Below are 18419 nucleotides of genomic sequence, written 5' to 3'. Positions count from 1 at the left end.
TGTGAAGGTTTTGCTTTTGAGAGCGTTGCCAGGTGTACAGAGTAAATGGTTTTGATGTGAGCATGTACAGGCCTGTCCGGACGTGGTCTATTGGAGGTTCGCTGGAGATGATATCAGCTCCTCAGTCGCCTGATTGTGTACGCGTCCAATGTATAAATGGGCACTAAGTTGCATTTGAAGATGTGGAAAGCGAGGGAACCAACTATTGATGTGGCCAAGGTAGCAAAGGACATGAGTGTGAAAGCATTGAGGGTGGCCATCCATTGGATTTTAAGCAAAATGAAAATATAATATAATATAAATATGGCCAACTAAAGCAATAGCCACATAGCAGCCAACCTTGCTGCCAGCGCAGGCTGTAGAAGGTTGGCGAAGCAAGGGAGTCGGGCAGCTGTAGAAAAAAAGAAGCGATCGCTTTGTACGAGGGGGAGCTCTCTGGCGTAGCTGCAGGACAGAACCAAAGAAAGGGGCGCAGAATAGTGGTGTGACTGCTGGCGACTGGAAAAAAACAGGCTCCTAGGCGACTGGAGGGCGCTGCTCTAAGTGGATGGTGTCGAAGAGACTGGCGGGTTCTTCCAGAAGACCTCCAAGGCAGTGGCTGGGGCGTGTGCAGCTGACGGGCTGGCTAATGTGGGTGCTGGCGTTAAAGGCAAAAGTTGGCGATAGTCGCAAGGAGAGCAGAGGCGGCCGTAGAGGATAGCAACGAAGAAGAGAAGCTGAGCGTGGGCTGGTGTTTGTGTTGGGTTTTGGAGAGCTTACGACTGCAGAGGAGCTACCTTGGGTACGCAAAACGACGGCTGATGCTACTGTGGGTGACTGAATGCGCAGACGTGTGGGCTTGTGAGGGGTAGCAAGGCAAGAATCAACGTTGGAAGAGAAGCCGCCTTGTTATGGGGTCTCTCAGGTGATTTTGCAGACGAGCGCTGGTCGACTGTGAGCAGCTATGATGACTGGCGTCAAGGTAAAAGCTGGGCTGTTTGTGAGATAGGTGGGCAGTGGCTTTGAGAGCAGAGGCGCTGACAAGCTTGGTGAATCCGTGTGAAGAAGAGTCACCTCGTAGAAGTGAAGACTGGCTGAGGTTCTGCAGAGAGACACCTTTTGTCCATCAGGTTGTTTTGGGGGCCGCCCGGTGGTTAGCGATCAAGACAGTGGCCAGTTTTTTGTGGAGAAGCAGGGCTGGTGAGAGACCGGGGACTTCTCGTGTGGTGAGCAGCCGTAGGTAACGATACAAAAGGAGCCGCTAAGACAGGGGTGATAGCAGCGAAGGTACACGGGCTGGTGGTCTGCAGGCGCACAGAGAGCCAGAGAGAGAGGGTGTGTGTGTGGTTTTTTGTGGATCTCTAACTCTTCTGGAGACTCAGGCCAGAGTTGTAAATTCTCTTGATTAGCTATGGGGCTGGTATTTGGTGATGCTAGAGAGTTCTTTTGTTTCTTGGTTTGTTTGGGTACAAGTTGTGGCAGCCAGATCTGAAATATAAATCTTGTTTATGGACTTGGACCTGGTTTTATGGTGTGTTTATATGCGTGTGTGGAAGTGTGGCACCCTATAAGGGCGTAAACAGCTTTACCGCTTCCGTGCCATCAGCGCTGAAGTGGCTCGAGGAGAGGTGGTGAAGGAAAAGTGGCCGCCTGTGTGGTTGGTGTCCTGAAGTAGTCACTGGTGGTTTTACAGGCACTGGGGAAGCGTGGAGTGGAGCCACCAAGGGTACGAGGGGTCGGCTCTAGAGGTACTACTGATAGCTACTAGGGGGAGGCGCGTTGTGGGGAAGAGGTTGCCGCCTTGTGGTTGCCTGGACAGTGGAGGCAGACGGGCTCATGTGGGTGAGCAGCAGAAGGGAGCCGCCTCTGGAGGGCCGGGTAGATGAAGCGATGGCTGCAGTGGCTAGAGAGGGCTCGTGGAGAGCAACCTGGCGGAGAGCGCTGAAGAGTTGCACACCAAGCTGAAGGAGAACGCCGTGTGGACATTGTTGGACATAGGAGACTGGGAGAGAGAGCAAACGGAGAGGTGTTAAGCTGTGAGACTATGTGTGGGCAAAGAGAGCCAGCGTGGAGAAGGGTACGAGCCGCCTAGTGGGAGAGCATGCTTCTCTGATAGGTGTGCTGAGGCTGACAGTAGTCGCTTGGGAAGTTGGCAACAGCTGGAGAGTGGCTGCCTTGTGAAAAAGGCGGATCGAGTGATCGAGCGAAGGCAAAGAGGTGTGGCCCTGCTGGAGGCGACGGCAACTGCTGCTGGAGGCGATGGCAACTGCGGGACTGAAGTTGCCAAGAGGGTGGTCCCCTCCGACACGTTGCTGTGAAGCTGGCAAGGAGCTGTCACCAGGAGACTTCAACGAGGGGAGCCAGGAGCGAAGGTGTTGACGCCGGCTGTGGAGAAGAAAGTTTTTCTTTGGAGACTTGTGCAAATAAAAGTCTTGACATGCCATCTGATTAAGGACGTGTGTTGGGATTTGTCTCTGAAGTGGGCCTTGTAACTAGTGTTATGCAATCAGTCTTAAGCAACTTTTCTTTCCACTGTACAAGCTTTGGGTGTGTGCATATGGTGTTAAGAGAGCAGGGAAATGGTTCTTAGTGTAAGTGTTGTGAGCAATGGGTATGTGGGCAACGAAATAAAGAATAGCCAGTTGTGGTGAGCTGAGTGAGTTGAGAAAGAAAGGGAATCTAAGGGTTCTGAATTGAAGGTGCTAGTTTATATTCTGGCTTGAGTCCGTGTGGTATTTTGAGAGATTTCTGTTTCCAGCATTGTGCTGGAAACAGAAAGAAAGGGAATCTAAGGGTTCTGAATTGAAGGTGCTAGTGTATATTCTGGCTTGAGTCTGTGTGGTATTTTGAGAGATTTTTGTTTCCAGCATTGTGCTGGTGGTGCCCCTTGTGTTTGTTGTGTCTTCCAAGGCTGCTGGGTAGGTAGCTATAGAGGCATTTCTTCTTTTCCCAGCCTCCCAACAGTGACTTTCGAGAATTCCAGAGGCAAGAGCCAGAAGAGAAGGGTGACCAGCTTGGGGGCTATGCTGGAGGTTTTCAAGGGCAGAAGAGGTAAGACGACTTCTCTGTTTTGAAATTTCCCAGGTTCCAAGAGCCAGGAAAAGAGGTCGAGTATTTTACATAGCATAGAGGAGAAAGAGCTGAGTCTCTAGGTGGATAGAAGGGATTGTCCTTGGTCGGTAAGGCTTGTTTGCATGTGAGCTAAAAGAGAGATGCTACTCTTGATTTGAATTGGAAAGGGGTGAATGTGTTAGGTTGATGCATGTGGATAACTGACCCTTCCCCCAGAACACTTTCTCAAGAGTCCCACCTATTTCAAGGATCTCAGAGGGATGAGCTCAGAAGTGAGGACCGGTGTTTTGGATGCCAGGGTTTTGGTCACTAGCTGAAAGACTGCCCGACTCCTGCTATGTCAAGGGGACAAGGAAGTCAAGGACCGAGAGTGCAAAGACCAACCCCTTTCTATCAGTGCAAAGACCAACCCCTTCCTGTCAGTCAATCTCGCCCAAATTAGGGAAATCCCAGGAGAACTCCAGCTCAGCCATCTGTCTCTGTCCAGATTAGCCTCAGAACTCCTTCCAGAACTGGGGCAACCAAAGAGAAAGAGTTTCACCTCAGACTACAACAGCCAAAGCAGTCATAATTGCAGAAGTAGTGGAAGAGGAAAGAGGACAGATTTATGCTGCAATTGAAAACCAAGGGCCAAACCGTCGATTCTCTCTCATCCATACTCCAGCTAAGTATCAGGGTAAGCCTTTTAAACTTTTGATTTGATTTAGGTAGTACCCATTCTTTCATTTCCCCTGGATGCTTGCGTAAGCTAGTCTTAGATCAGAAATTAGGGAAACCTATGCAAGTTGAATTGGCAAGTGGGAGAATTCTTTTCACTCACCTTGAGACAGATCATATTCAGTTCAATTTAGATGGGAATTTAAGTGACTATCAGTTCAATTTAGATGGGAATTTAAGTGACTGTCAGTTCAAAGTTATACCTTTGGGAGTTTTCGATGGGATCCTTGGAATGGATTGGCTCCACAAAAATCAAGCTGACATTCACTGTCATAATGGAACCATTTCCTTCCGTGACCTTCACGGAAACAAGGTTCAAGGAATCGAAATTTCAGGATCCCCAAGTTTGCATTAGTAAAGGTTTCTAAGTTACTAAAAGGACTTAGAAAGAAGCAGCGCATCTTGTCAAAATGAATCCGATAGACTCAAAGTTAAAAGCTAAAGAACCTAAATGGTTAAGTGATTTTCATGATTTATTCCCAGCAGAGCTAACAGAGATGCCCCAATTCGGGAAGTAGATCATGTGATAGAATTGACCCTCGGAGCTCAGCCTAGTAGCCTTGCACACGTATAAAAGCCATCAAACTCAAGGAATAGCTTAGACAGCTGTTGGAACAAGGGTTTATAAGACCCAGTGTTTCACCTTGGGGTGCACCAATTCTCTTTCAGAAAAAGAAAGATGGAACGCTAAGACTCTGTGCGGACTACAGAGCTCTCAATTAGCTGATAGTTAAGAATAAGTATCCTATCCCCAGAATTGATGAGCTTCTGGACAGGCTAAGTGGAGCCTAGATCTTCACAAAGATAGATCTCAAATCAGGGTATTATCAGATTAGGATTAATGATCAAGATATCCCGAAGACAACCATCAATACTCGGTATGGGCATTATGAATTCACTGCCATGCCGCCCTAGCTACATTCAATCGATTAATGCAGGACATTCTTACTTGGATGATTTTCTTCTTGTTTTCTTTGATGATATTCTGATTTACTCAAAGAATGCAGATGACCATGAAGCTCATGTCAGAAAAGTTCTTGAGATTCTAAGGAAGCACCAACTCTTTGCAAAAAAGAGCAAATGCACTTTCTCTGCCGGACCATGTTGAATACTTGGGCTTTCTTGTATCAAAAGATGGAATTTCTCCAGATTCCACAAAAGTCCAAGCAGTTATAGATTGGCCTGGACCCAAGACAGTGAAAGAAGTCAGAGGATTCTTGGGATTGACTGGTTGTGGCATAGAATTTTTATACCAAAGTATGAAGTTGTGGAGACATTACCTATTGGGTCAAAGATTCACTTTGATGACAGATCATCAGAGCTTAAAGTGGATCTTCACTCAGAAGGATCTCAACATGCGCCAAAGAAGGTGGATGCAGACCCTGCAAGGAATTTGATTTTGAAATCAAGTACTGCCCAGGCAAAGAAAATGTGGTAGCAGATGCCCTCAGTAGAAAAGCCTTCTTGCTTGCAATTATTGTCGTGTCGAATCCTTTGATTATTAAAGCAAGAGAGAATATCATGCAGGATAGATTCTTTGGCCCTATTGCTACCCTACTTATGCACATGAAAGCAAAACTCCATAGGAGTTGAACCGAGTTCAAGGGTACAGCCTGGATGATGGAATTATGTATTATAATAGCAGGCTATGCATTCCCAATGATGAGGGAACTAAGGGTAAAATTTTGAATGAAGCCCATGGCAGCCTTATTTTGCAGGACATCCAGGTTTCATCAAAACCTACATGTCTGTGAAGAAAAGCTTCTTTTGGCCTCGTCTAAAAAAGGATGTGCTTAATCATGTACGTGAATGTCTGACGACCTATCAGAAAGCAATCAGGTTACAACTCCATCTTCATGGTAGTTGATAGAGTAACCAAAGTTACCCATCTGATTCCAGTAAAAGAAACCTACACTGCAGTGGATGTGGCCAGAGTGTTCCTCAAAGAAATCTTTAGATTGCATGGCCTACCCAAAAGAATAGTAAGTGATCGAGATCCCAAATTCACGTCAAGATTCTGGACTACATTTTTTGAAGCAGTAGGAACTTTTTCGGATCTCAGCACAGCTTACCACCCTGATACCAATGGTCAAACAGAAAGGGTAAACCAAGTAATTGAAGATATACTCCGATCATGCTGTGGTGGCAGGGAACCCAAGAAGTGACTAAGCTATCTGTACCTAGTTGAGTTTGCCTATAGTGCTTCTTATCACAGAAGTATTAGGATGAGCCCTTTCAAAGCTTTGTATGGGGACAAGATTGCTTAACTCCATTAACTTGGTCCGACCCATTGATTAGGGTCGAGATGTCCAGACAGATGCTTTGACGACATGGAGCAGCAGATGCAAAGATATAAAAGCTGCCGAGGATAGACAAAAGCAGTATGTAGATAAGAAGAGGACAGACAGAGAATTCGAAGAAGTAGATATGGTCTTTATTCGAGTATGCCCCAAAAGAAGTTTTCTATCTCTTGGGAAGTACAAGAAGTTATCCCCCAGATATTGTAGGCCATATCTGATTACAAAGAAAGTAGGTGACTTAGCCTACGAGCTTCTTTTGCCTCCTCATCTCAAAGTACATAATGTATTTCATGTCAGCCTTCTTAAAAAGTATGTACCAAGCCCGAATCATGTGCTTGATGATGAAATCTTAACTTCTTCAACCCAAGGCAGATGGAACTCCAACCTGAAGAAATCCTTGATGTTTGAGAAAAGGTTCTCAGGAATAGAATTCTGAGAGAGTTATTGGTTAAATGGAAGTTCTATCCTTTTGAAGATGCCACCTAGGAGAAAGAAGCCGAACTGTTGCGGGATTACCCCCAGTTTTGCAAGATGAGGACATCTCACGTTTTTCAAGTGGGAGAGAATGTAAGATTCCTCCCCAGCCTCTCAAGATGTCCAGCATCTTCTCTTATAATCAAATCCCTCTTCAGAAATATAAAAGATCTTGTTTCTACTAGAGAGAGAAAATATTCTAGAGAGAGGTTATTCAGATTCTGAATATTTTTGGATGGAAAAATATATCTTCTTATTAAAATAAGTTTCCCCAAAACAAAAGTTCAAAAAGATTTTTAGAAGGTGCAATCTATTCAAGAGGCCTTATTCTTGGGGTCTAGATTTTCTGAAAATTTTAAATTAAGGTTTTGAGGGGCCAATCAGATTCATCCAAATGTGTGGAGAAGATAAATAGAAGAAATAAAGAAACCCCCTCTCCAAAAAAATGAGTAAATACTCACATAAGATGAAGAGTGGACTAAGGACCAAAGGAAATACTAAAAAAATAGATTTTTGACACCTCACAATGGGAATTCCCCCCTCATGAAGGAGGCGTCTATTTCACATGTGTGGTGGAGTTCTAAACTCTATGCATAGAAAGATGCACATTGGTTATTTTTTAATTATAAAAGAAATTCTATGCATAGAAAGATGCATATTGATTATTTTTTTATTATTATAAAAGAGTGATTTTTAATAGAATTAAGTTCTATGCATAGAAAGATGCATATTGGTTATTTTTCTATTATAAAAGAGTGATTTTCATTAGATATAAATTGATTATTTTTTTATTTCAAAAGAGTGATTTTAATTAGATATAAATTCTATGCATAGAAAGATGCATATTGGTTAATTTTTTTATTATAAAAGATTTTTTATTATAAAAGTGTTACTTTCATCGATATTGATTTTTATGCATAGATGCATAAAAGAATATTTTTATTATAAAAGTGTTACTTTCATCAAAATGGATTTTTATGCATAAAGTGATGCATAAAAGAATTTTTATTATTATAAAAGTGTTACTTTCATCAAAATGGATTTTTATGCATAAAATGATGCATCAAAGAATGTTTTTTATTATAAAAGTGTTACTTTCACTAATATCAATTTTTATGCATAAAAGAAAATTTTTTATTGTAAAAGTGTTACTTTCATTAATATTGATTTTTATGCATAAATAGATGCATAAAAGGATTTTCTTTTATATAAAAGTGTTATTTTCATAGAAGTTGGATTTTATGCATAAATAGATGCATACATAAATTTTTATATCAAAACAAGAGTTCTCTTTAATCCTTGTTTAAATCCCATGAATATGGGTAAATGAATTAAGTAAATACTCTATGAAAGAAAATTTTACCGTTTCATATTCTCTAGGATGATAATGAGAAAATTCAAAAAATCTATCAAAGTCGAAATTTTAGTTAAATGATTAATTTATTCCTCATAGGAATTTGTGATTAGTTTTGAATTCAGTTAAGTAAATACTCAATGAATGAAATTCAGTAAAGTAGTAATTAAAATATTACCATTCGATAAAGATAGTTCAGGAGAGAACCCTTCCAGACTCAATCCCCTCAATCAGACTATGACCAAGACATAACTCCGTCAGTTTCAAGAAAAGACGATGTGACCAGTTCAGTAATCTACACTCAAATCACCTACCGAATCTGAAACTAAGTTGAGATTTTTGATTTTTTATCACAGGATCAAGATTATAGAATTCAAAGAATTCTGCTTGGGAATCCAGACTTGTGATCTAGAAGTCTTGGGATATGGAATTAAGATATACTCATTGTATTCAAAAGAAAATCAAAATTGAAAACTTGCATAGAAACCCTATTTTCTTAAAGGATTGTTTTATGCCAGCATGCTGGAGGGAGCATTTGGTATATGTGTTTTTCTAAGGAAAGTTCGGTTGCAACAGCTGCTGGCGACGGGGAGTGTTCAAAGGACGGCTCACGCGGCAAAAACCTGCCCTTAACCAGCCTGGGTATGGTGTAAAATGGTGTGCTTCGGGTATGATGGGCGAGGGCCGATGAAGCGATCCCTGAGTGAAGTGCCAGGACACCTAAGGAGGATCCTGGAGGGTTCTGACCAGGCGATGCACGGGCTCGCGGTGCTTAGGACACCCATGCGTATGTCATGGAAGATGTATATATGAATGATGACAAGAAAATTATTATAATCTGTTACTGGATCTCGTTGTGCTGAACCACTGGTCTCAATGGAGAGTCTAGAGTGATACTGTTTTGTGAGAAACAAGGATTGAATGGAAATTTTGAGTTGTCAATGGACTGTTTTATAAATTAAAGTTTAAAGAGGAGTGTGTGAGTATCTGTACTCTAAAGCAAAAGCTAGGAAATGCTTTCAATTATGGGTGGGTGAGTTCTTGTCTGGTTCTACCAATTCCAGTGGTTGGGCGGTGGCTAACCCATGGGCCGGATGGGGCTAGGTTGGAATCAGTAGAGTTTTAATAATAAAATTGATCAATAGGAATACACTTAGAACTCGAATAGTTAAATAATAACCTGAAGACTTCTCAAATGAATAGATCAACGATTGTGCCTAATTCAATTACGAAAAAAGCGTTTATTCCTTCAAGTTAAGTCTGTTATAGTTTCCCTTCTATCTAGTTTATTTAGATGAAGGCTAGTTCAGTCTTGACTTCGTTAGAAAAATTTGTTAAGAAATTCAAAATGGTGGAATCGTCCCCGTTTTTTGGGCATGGGAAATTCTCCCGGTTTTGTTTTCGAAATGATCACCTGCTTAGTCTCGTGCTCTGAACATTCGAGGGCAAGGCCCCGAGTGGGAAACCCTGCCCCGTGCATGAGGAAGCTACTTCCGCTATGCTACCATCCGGGAAATCCAGTGCACAGAGAGGGGGCAATGGGATCTCGCAATAATTAGCAAAAATATTAGTTTTTAACCTTGCTTTCTTCTTTCTTCTACACCCCCAGCTGGTGGAGGCGCTTGATCTCCCTTCAGCCTTAATCATAGGTCAAGAGCTCTTAGCCATACTTAGCCAACATCTTCATGAGTCGGGCTGCTGCAGCTTCAACCTCTCAAACCGCCGATGCTAGCCACAAATTTACGTCAATTTGCAAGCGAGTTTTTTCTAAAGAAAATGTTAGATCTAGAAAGATGCAGATGGAATTACACTAATTCCTCTCAGCCCTGGGGGTTTCAAGAGGGTGCTCTACAAGCCTATGAGCTCATAATTTGAAGAAAACGACTCCAAGATGAAGATCTCAGCCTGTATGCTCCACAGAAAGGTACATTAGTAAGAAAGCTATTAATCTTTTGATACTTCATCAAATCTCATACTTCTTGGCTTGATTCACAACTAGACACATTGCTACACATCACCCTTGAAGAATTTTGCATTTGGAGAAGCAGAGGGTCTTCAATTTAATGCTCCAATTTACTCTGTTTTTTGCATCTCTAATAGTGAATTATTACCAATTGGTGATTAGTTAGCTCAAATCCCAGCCATTGGGCATAATTGGTGGTTCAATATTGCAATTAGGGACCTGATACAGCTCCGTATTGCTTCACATGGGAAAAGCCTCTTGTTTTAGTGCTCCAAAACCCCTTTACAAATGGGCCTATTCACTGTTTTGATGTTTTTGGAAGTAGTTTTTACACTTATCTCTTAATCTTTGGAATTAAGCACTAAATTAGAATTTTGTATTAAGCCAAAGGGGGGCTCCTAGATCAAGTGGGCATACCAGTGGCCTCCACAAGATCATCCTCCACCACATATCCAAAAGATGCCTAAGATATTTAAGATCACCTTGGACCACTCATATCATAGTCCCATAGCTTACAAAGTATTAAAACCACCCACCTAAGGTAGTGTGCCTACAACTAATGTAGATCACATTTTTCAATACCCTCTCTTGATCTACATACATACCTAATGGGGTTTGTAGAACAAGACTACACAAAGTGAGAAATACAAAAGATAATTTTCCCACTGGCTATCAAACAGATACAATTGTCCAATGACAATAATGAAGATCGAATAGTACACCTTTAGAACAAGGTGTCTGCACAGTTTGCTTCATGATTTGTGGGTTCTTCTTTCTTGCCTTTAGCTTCATTTGCCTCATCTCTATAAATACCCCACACCCTATGTGGGTAGACACTTCCTTGTTGTAGCCTTTGTGGTGTATTCCTTTGGAGAGTAGTGAGCCTTTGTGGTGTATTCCTTTGGAGAGCAATAGAGAAGTGAGCCTTTGTGGCAACAATACTCTAGTCATTGTCTCTTGCTTATGCAAGATTCATTTCTTTGTGTGAGTAGTCATCTATTCTAGAGGCAAGCCTTCTATGCTTTCTCTCTTGTGAATAGATTGGGAATACTCCTTGTTAACATTTGTGTTGTCTCTTGTAATCAAGGAGTCTTATATTTGTGATTAGCTTTTCTTATGATGTTTGCTAACCACTCTTTTAATACTTTGACCCATTCGGGTTACTTCAGGTCTCTTTTAAGGGCTTTCTCTATACCGCAATGATTTGCTCTAGACTTGGTGTACTACCATCATTGGCTAAGGCTTCATAAAAATCTTCACCCTCGTTAAAAAATTACCCTTCACTCAGCGGATTGTATGACAACGTTTCTCTTTCTGTGAGCCTTTGGCATTCCTCTTGCTTTGGTGTCTCTGCACCTTTCTCTGGGTTCCCATTTGGTTGTGGCAAGGGTGCTTCGCCTCCTTGATCTGGGTTTATCACCGGTATGCTGGCTTCAGTTTCTTGCCGGACAGATTGGCTTGGGCCTTTATGGCTCCTTTTTCGTACAACACCTCTTGGGCCTGCTATTTTTCCACCCAATCGGACACCTTCGTCCATACCTTGTTCTACTCCTGCCAGCTTTGTGCTTCCCCCTCTTATCCAAGGTTGGTTCTTTCCCCACCTTTAGAGTCTTGGGTTGCATGGATCTTGTCATTGCCATGGCTGATGATTCTACTACCTGTGTGGTCAGCATGATTACTTCTTGCTCGTCTCCAGAGCTTGGATTTCCACTACATTTACTGTCGGTGGGCCTGATAATGAAGCCTAGGCACCTTCCATCTCTACCCTATGCTTCCTCTCCAGATCTCATAGTTAGATGTGCAATGACTTGGGGCATGCAAATAGAAACACGTGAAAGCAGGTTGTTGAGCACTGGGCACATCCCTAGAAGGAAAATTCCCATGTGGGCAGAATGGAGGCCTACGGTATGGATCATGCGGAGCCATTGGCGGGGTGGGCTGCTGGAAGTGCTGCCCACCACCGCTGGGGCTTCGATTGCACGGGTTGCTGAGGTGCTCTCCTCCCATTGTATCTACACACCTTTTTTAAGCCATATGCATAGATGCTTTATTCTTAAGCCTCTACGCATAAGGCTTAAGCATAATGTTTAAGCTTAATGCATAGAGGCTTAATACTTAAGCATTATGGCTAAGCCTTATATATAGGGACTTAAGCATAAAGCCTCTATGCATAAGACTTAAGACTTATACATAATGGTTTTATGCTTAAGCCTCTATGCATGAAGCCTCTTTGCATAAAGCTCATGAATCTCTATGCATGAAGCTCTATGCATGAAACCTTTATGCATAATAGATTCATGCATGAGGCCTTTATGCATTATGGCTCTATGCATGAAGCCTTTATTATGCATGAAGCCATAATGCTTAAATCTTTGGCATATAGGCTTAAGCATAAAGCCTCTATGCATAACGTTTCATTACTACATAAAGCCTCTATACTTCATGATTAAGCATAGAGTCTTCATGATATAAATATTTACTAACATACGCTTTGTTTATTTTGTGCTTCTACTTGTAGATTGGAACTTGTCTTTCAATGAAAACTTGTAGATTGGAACTTGTCTTTCAATGAAAACTTTACTTCTGAACAAACACTAAACTCCTTTAAATTTAGGTAAGAGCACTTTTATTTCACAAACCCTTTCTTTACTTCTTTATGGTGCATCTGAGTGCTTGGGAGCATTTTTTAAATTATGCATGCATTCATTTTTTAAAGCTTATGCATAAATCCTCTTTGCATAAATCTCATTCATGAAGTCTTTATGCATGAATGCTTTATGAACCATGAATTCATGCATGAAGCCTTTATGGATTATGGTTCTATGTATGAAGACTTTATGCATAAAGCCTCTATGTATAAGCTTTATGCATAGAGGCTTAAGCATAAGGCTTTATGCATAAAGCCCTTATGATAAAGCCTCTATGTATAAAGCTTTGAGGCCTAAGCATAAAGCCTCTATGAATAAGGATTAAGCATAAGGTTTAAACCTTATTCATGTATAAAGCTTTGAGGCCTAAGCATAAAGCCTCTATGAATAAGGATTAAGCATAAGGTTTAAACCTTATTCATGGAGGCTTAAGCATAAGACTTAAGACTATGCATAAAGCTTTGAGAATTAAGCATTGTAAGGTTTCTCCTCAGCCCTAAAAGATGTATAAGCTCTCCTCTCAGTTGTCCCCTGTAATCATTCTCTATTTTAGAATGCAAGAAAACATTGTTTTCCTTGTTTTTGGTCTAGAGAGAGGTAATTGAATTTTGAGATATTTTTGGATAAAACGTTTCTCCTTATATTTAAGATAAATTTCCCTAAAACAGAACTTCAAAAAGAATTTTCCAATATGCATTAGAAATTAATTGAATATGTGTATTAGAGACCTTAGCCTAAGCGTCCACATTTTCAAGAATTTTTTGATTGAGGTCCAAAGAGTGTTCTAAAGGGCCAATAGGATTAATCCAAGTGTTTCAATAAGAAAAATTCAAAGAATAAAATAAAATCCTCCAAAAATGAGTAAATTCTCACATAAGATGAAGATGATGAAGATTTAACTAAGTACTAGGTCAGTAAAAAACAGAGGCTTATTAGTAAAAAAATAAATTTTTGACACCTCAGTAAGAAGGGAGGGGGCTCATGAAGGAGGCACCTATTTCATATCATTACTCCACATTTTTTAATTTAAAAAAAATAGATATTTTATCTCTCCTCTCTCCTCCTTTTCAAACTGGATCAAAAAAGTGAGCTAAACTGGTCCAAAACTTGTCCAAAATGGATCAAACTAAAGCTGGAACCCTCTAGATCACAGTTGGACTTGGTTGGTGGCCTCCCTCACCTTTAAATAGATCCTCATTTCTTTGTATTTTTATCTTTATGTATTTACATGCCATTATAATCTTCAAATTAGTGTAATTTTATTATCCCTCTATTTTGCCTCTTCTTGGGAAGTTTTGGAGCTTCACTAATATTCATCCTCTCTTGGAGATTACCCTCTCCATCTTGGTGGCCAAGCTTTCTCGTGGGGGCTTCACTTCTCTCTAAAGAATCAATCCAAAAACCAAGGGTAAGCTTAAATCAATGGTGTTTTTCTATCTTTTTTAATGGCAATCTTCTTCCCAAACTCTCTAATACTTGGGAAGCATTTTAATCAATGGTTTTTTCTTAAAACCAAGCTTCTAGTGATTCATATTGTTTAAATGGCTTAATGCTAATCTTTTATGCTTAAATATAATATTTTTGATTAGTAAATCTCTCTTTTAAAAAGATTACTCATCTTTATGGATGAGTCCTTCTTCGGGGGATGGATCTTAGTATTAACCTCATTTTCCTTAATCAAAAATCTAGGCTTAACAAGCTAGAGATAGAGATTAAGCATTTTTATGATTTTTATTCTAATTAAAATGAGGATTAATTTCTTTAAGCTTATTTATGATTAAGAAAATTCCTATTAATTCATTTTAAGTTGAAAGAGAGTTATGCTAATATTTTTTGTAAGTATTTTTATATAGGAATGATAAATGGAGATTTTTTAAAAAATAAACAAGAGGTTTAAATGTAATTATGCCTATGTATGCACAATAAATTTTTAGTTTAAAAAGAGGAAGTCTCACCATATTTCATAATTGTGTATAAATATTTAGAAATAGAAATTTTGAGAATTCTTAGAAAATGCAGCGAAGCTATGGTAATTTTTTTAAAAAAATGAATTTAATTATATGCATAAAAAATTAGATGCAAAAAGAGGAATTCTCATCATATTCTATGCATAAGCATTTTAATACTAAAAGAAGGATTTTGTTACATTTTTTGAAAATAATTTTATAGTATTTATGCATAAATATTTAAATGGAGAAAAGATGAATTTATGTTCTAATTATTTTTATATGTGCATACATAAAAATTTAGATGCAAAAAGAGGCATTCTCATCATATTCTATGCATAAGCATTTTAATGCTAAAGGAAGGATTTTGTTACATTTTTTGAAAATACTTTTATAGTATTTATGCATAAATGTTTAAATGGAGAAAAGAGAAATTTTTGTTGGAATAATTATCATAGTATATTCATGGTATGTATATACATGGGTATTTTTATTTATTTATCAAAAAGAGAATTTTTTTTATATCGTACTTCTAATTAGGAAAATGCACAAATTAAAATTGGTAACAAAAGAGAAGATTTCACCATATTTTATGTAGATAATTTAGGGCATTTCAATGCCGAGGTTCAAATAGAGAAAAAAAAAATTTAGTATAATTCTATGTGAACATTTTAAATAAATGATGTATACGTATTCACAGAAAGGATCATTGGAAAAAGAAATATTCTTGTTAAATTCCATTATTACGAATATAATTATGTATAATTGTATTATGTCCAATAAAGAATGATTTTTCATAATTTTGAATTTTTACCATTACAATTAGAAATCACAGTTATTTTATCAGGTAAATAGGAGAAAAATCTTTAGGAAATAAATCTAGGATTAAATCCAAGTAATTCAGGGTTAGACCATGACAGCATGAGAAAGGTGGGTCAGTAAGATGCCTTCCCATCTCTTGAATCAGAATTTAAACCAAGTCTTGTGACCATTCCCGTTTCTTCAGTACGAAGAATGGATAACTAGTTGACTTAGAGAAGTTTTCCCTAAGACCCAAAATCGTCGAGAAATAGGTTAGAAATTCGTTATAATTGATGGATGGATCACCGAGATATGTGATTTGTGATTTTCATTGAAAAAGCCTAGGTTGAAAATAAGGGAGTCTTGTGAAACCAAACTCAATGGAAAATTCTTACTTGCGTAGATACTCTATTTTTTTTAAAAGGACTATCTTATGCCAGAATGCTAGAGGAAGCATTTGATTTATGGTTTAATCTAAGGAGAGTTATGTTGCAACAGCTGGCACGGAGTCATCTAAGGACGTCTCCCATGGCAAAGCCTACCAAGGTCTTAACCAGTCTCTGTATGGTTGAAAATGGTGTGCTTCCGATATGATGAGTGAGGGCTGACGAAGCCGTTCCCTGAGTGAAGTACTAGGACACCTAAGGAGGATCCTCGAGGGTTCTGACCAGGAAATGCACGGGCTCGCTGCTAGGACACCCATGCATATGTTGAGGAAGATATTCATGGATTGGTGAGAAATTATCTAAATGAACTGGAATTGAAATTGGATCTCGTTGGTTGACTAGCTGGTCTTCAACGGGAGAGTCCGAATGACATTTTGATTGTAAAATAATGGAACTCAAACATTGAGAATTATGATGGAAACACTGCGATTTCATTCTAATTCTGTTTTGAAGATAGTTGAATATGAGAAAAGGCAATTTCATATTAGGTGCGTAAGTGGTGTGTGTATTTTGTATTTTGCATGAGTGCCGGTTAGGGAGTCTGGGAACTCTTTTCCCTGGTACCCGAGACAAACACAACCTAATTTTTATAAAAAGGGATCCCACCAATACAGTGGTTGGGTGGTTGGCTAAACCGGCTAGATTGGTGGATTCCTATAACAAAATTCAGTTAGGTTTAAGTTACGATAGTTAAAGTAAGTCCCAATAAGATTCTTCTATGGGAAAGAATCGACTGTGCCTCGCTTAAGGGGAAAAAAACGATGATTTCTATGAACCAAGTGTAAGTTCCTCCTTGATTTGGCCATGTGATCCACGATTTTGGTTGGAATACAAAGGATAGATAAGGCCCTTGACTACGTTAGAAGATTTTCCTAGAGGAATCGCCTATGCTTTCTGGGCGAGGGAAGTTTTTTCTGGGTTTGGAAGAACCGTCGGATTAGTCTCTTGTCCGGACATTCGTGGTGGGTGAGGCCTTGAGTGGAAAGGGTCTCACAAGCATAAAGCCTCTATGCATAAGGCTTAAGAATAATGTTTAAGCCTTATTCATAGAGGCTTAAGCATAAAGGCTTCATGCATAAGGATTAATGAAGTATTACGCAACATGAATTATGGTTTCATGCATGAAGCCTTATGCGACATGCATTATGACTTCATGCATGAAGCCTCTATGCATAAGCCTTGAGCATAAAGCTTCTATGCATAAAGCAGATTAAGCATAAAGCCTCTATGTAGTATAAGGATTACGCATAATGTTTAAGCCTTAAGCATAAAGGCTTTATGCATGAACCTATAATGTTTACACCTCATGTATTAAATCTTGTAAAGGTAAGACCACTTTGTCTATAAATGAGGCTTAAGCATTATGGCTTCTATGCATAAGTCTTATGCATAGAGGCTTTGCATGAAGCTCATGAAGACTCTTTGCATGAGGCTTTGCATGAAGCTCATGAGGCTTAAGCATTATGGCTTCTATGCATAAGCCTTATGCATAGAGGCTTTGCATGAAGCTCATGAAGACTCTTTGCATGAGGCTTTGCATGAAGCTCCTGAGGCTTTACAATCATGTCTCATGTACATAGTTGTAAGTATTGTGTAGGCAACCATATCTTCTCCTCCTCGCATTCAATTCCAATTTACCCTTCTCAAGACCCAAATGTCATGCAGCTACTCTCCATCGTCAACAATAAATGTTATGGACACAATTGACACATACGTATGTATTTTATATGTTTTATGTGACTTTATATGTTTTCCATATCTTTATGTGTTTATGCATTGAGTATCTGTGGGGTCCCAGCCCCCTCCGCGGTGCCCCTATCGGCAGCGGAAGTGGCGTCGGCCTCCTACGCGGGGCAGGGATCCACACTCGGGGCCTCGCCCGCAGATGTTTGGGATGAGAGGCTAGCCTGGGCGGTCCCTCCGAGACCGGGCTCGGAAGACTCCCCTCGCTCGGAAGGCATGGGCGATTCCGCCATGGAAAAATCTTCTAACGGGGAAAATTATTCTAACGAGTCAAGGTCTTAACTAGGTAACCTGATCTGACCGAGCTTGAAGTCACATAGCTAGATCAAGAAGAGACTTGCACTTGGTCCATGGAATCACCGCTTTTTTCCTCATTTACAAGGCACAGCCCGCTGATCCCCTCCCACAGAACAAGGTCTTCTCAGGATTTAAACTAATTAACGTAACTAATCGTATCTAGTTGTTTCTCAGGAATCCTCCAATCCAGCCTAACCCCATCCGGCCCATGGGTTAGCCAACCACCCCCGACCACTGTATTGGTGGGATTCCTTTATAAAGATTTGGTTATGTTTTTGCTCGGGTACCAAGGAAAAGAGTTCCTAGGCTCCCTAGCCAGTGATTCATGCAAAAACTAAGGTAGCATACCACGTACACACCCAATGTCATGCAGCTACTCTCCATCGTCAACAATAAATGTTATGGACACAATTGACACATACGTATGTATTTTATATGTTTTATGTGACTTTATATGTTTTCCATATCTTTATGTGTTTATGCATTGAGTATCTGTGGGGTCCCAGCCCCCTCCGCGGTGCCCCTATCGGCAGCGGAAGTGGCGTCGGCCTCCTACGCGGGACAGGGATCCACACTCGGGGCCTCGCCCGCAGATGTTTGGGATGAGAGGCTAGCCTGGGCGGTCCCTCCGAGACCGGGCCCGGAAGACTCCCCTCGCTCGGAAGGCATGGGCGATTCC

This window comes from Cibotium barometz, chromosome 3 (genome assembly GCF_041138505.1).
Source record: "Cibotium barometz isolate CiBa-2024 chromosome 3, ASM4113850v1, whole genome shotgun sequence".
In the NCBI taxonomy this organism is placed as follows: Eukaryota; Viridiplantae; Streptophyta; class Polypodiopsida; order Cyatheales; family Cibotiaceae; genus Cibotium; species Cibotium barometz.
The sequence above is the reverse complement of the archived record's forward strand: the minus strand, read 5'-3'. Positions refer to the sequence as shown.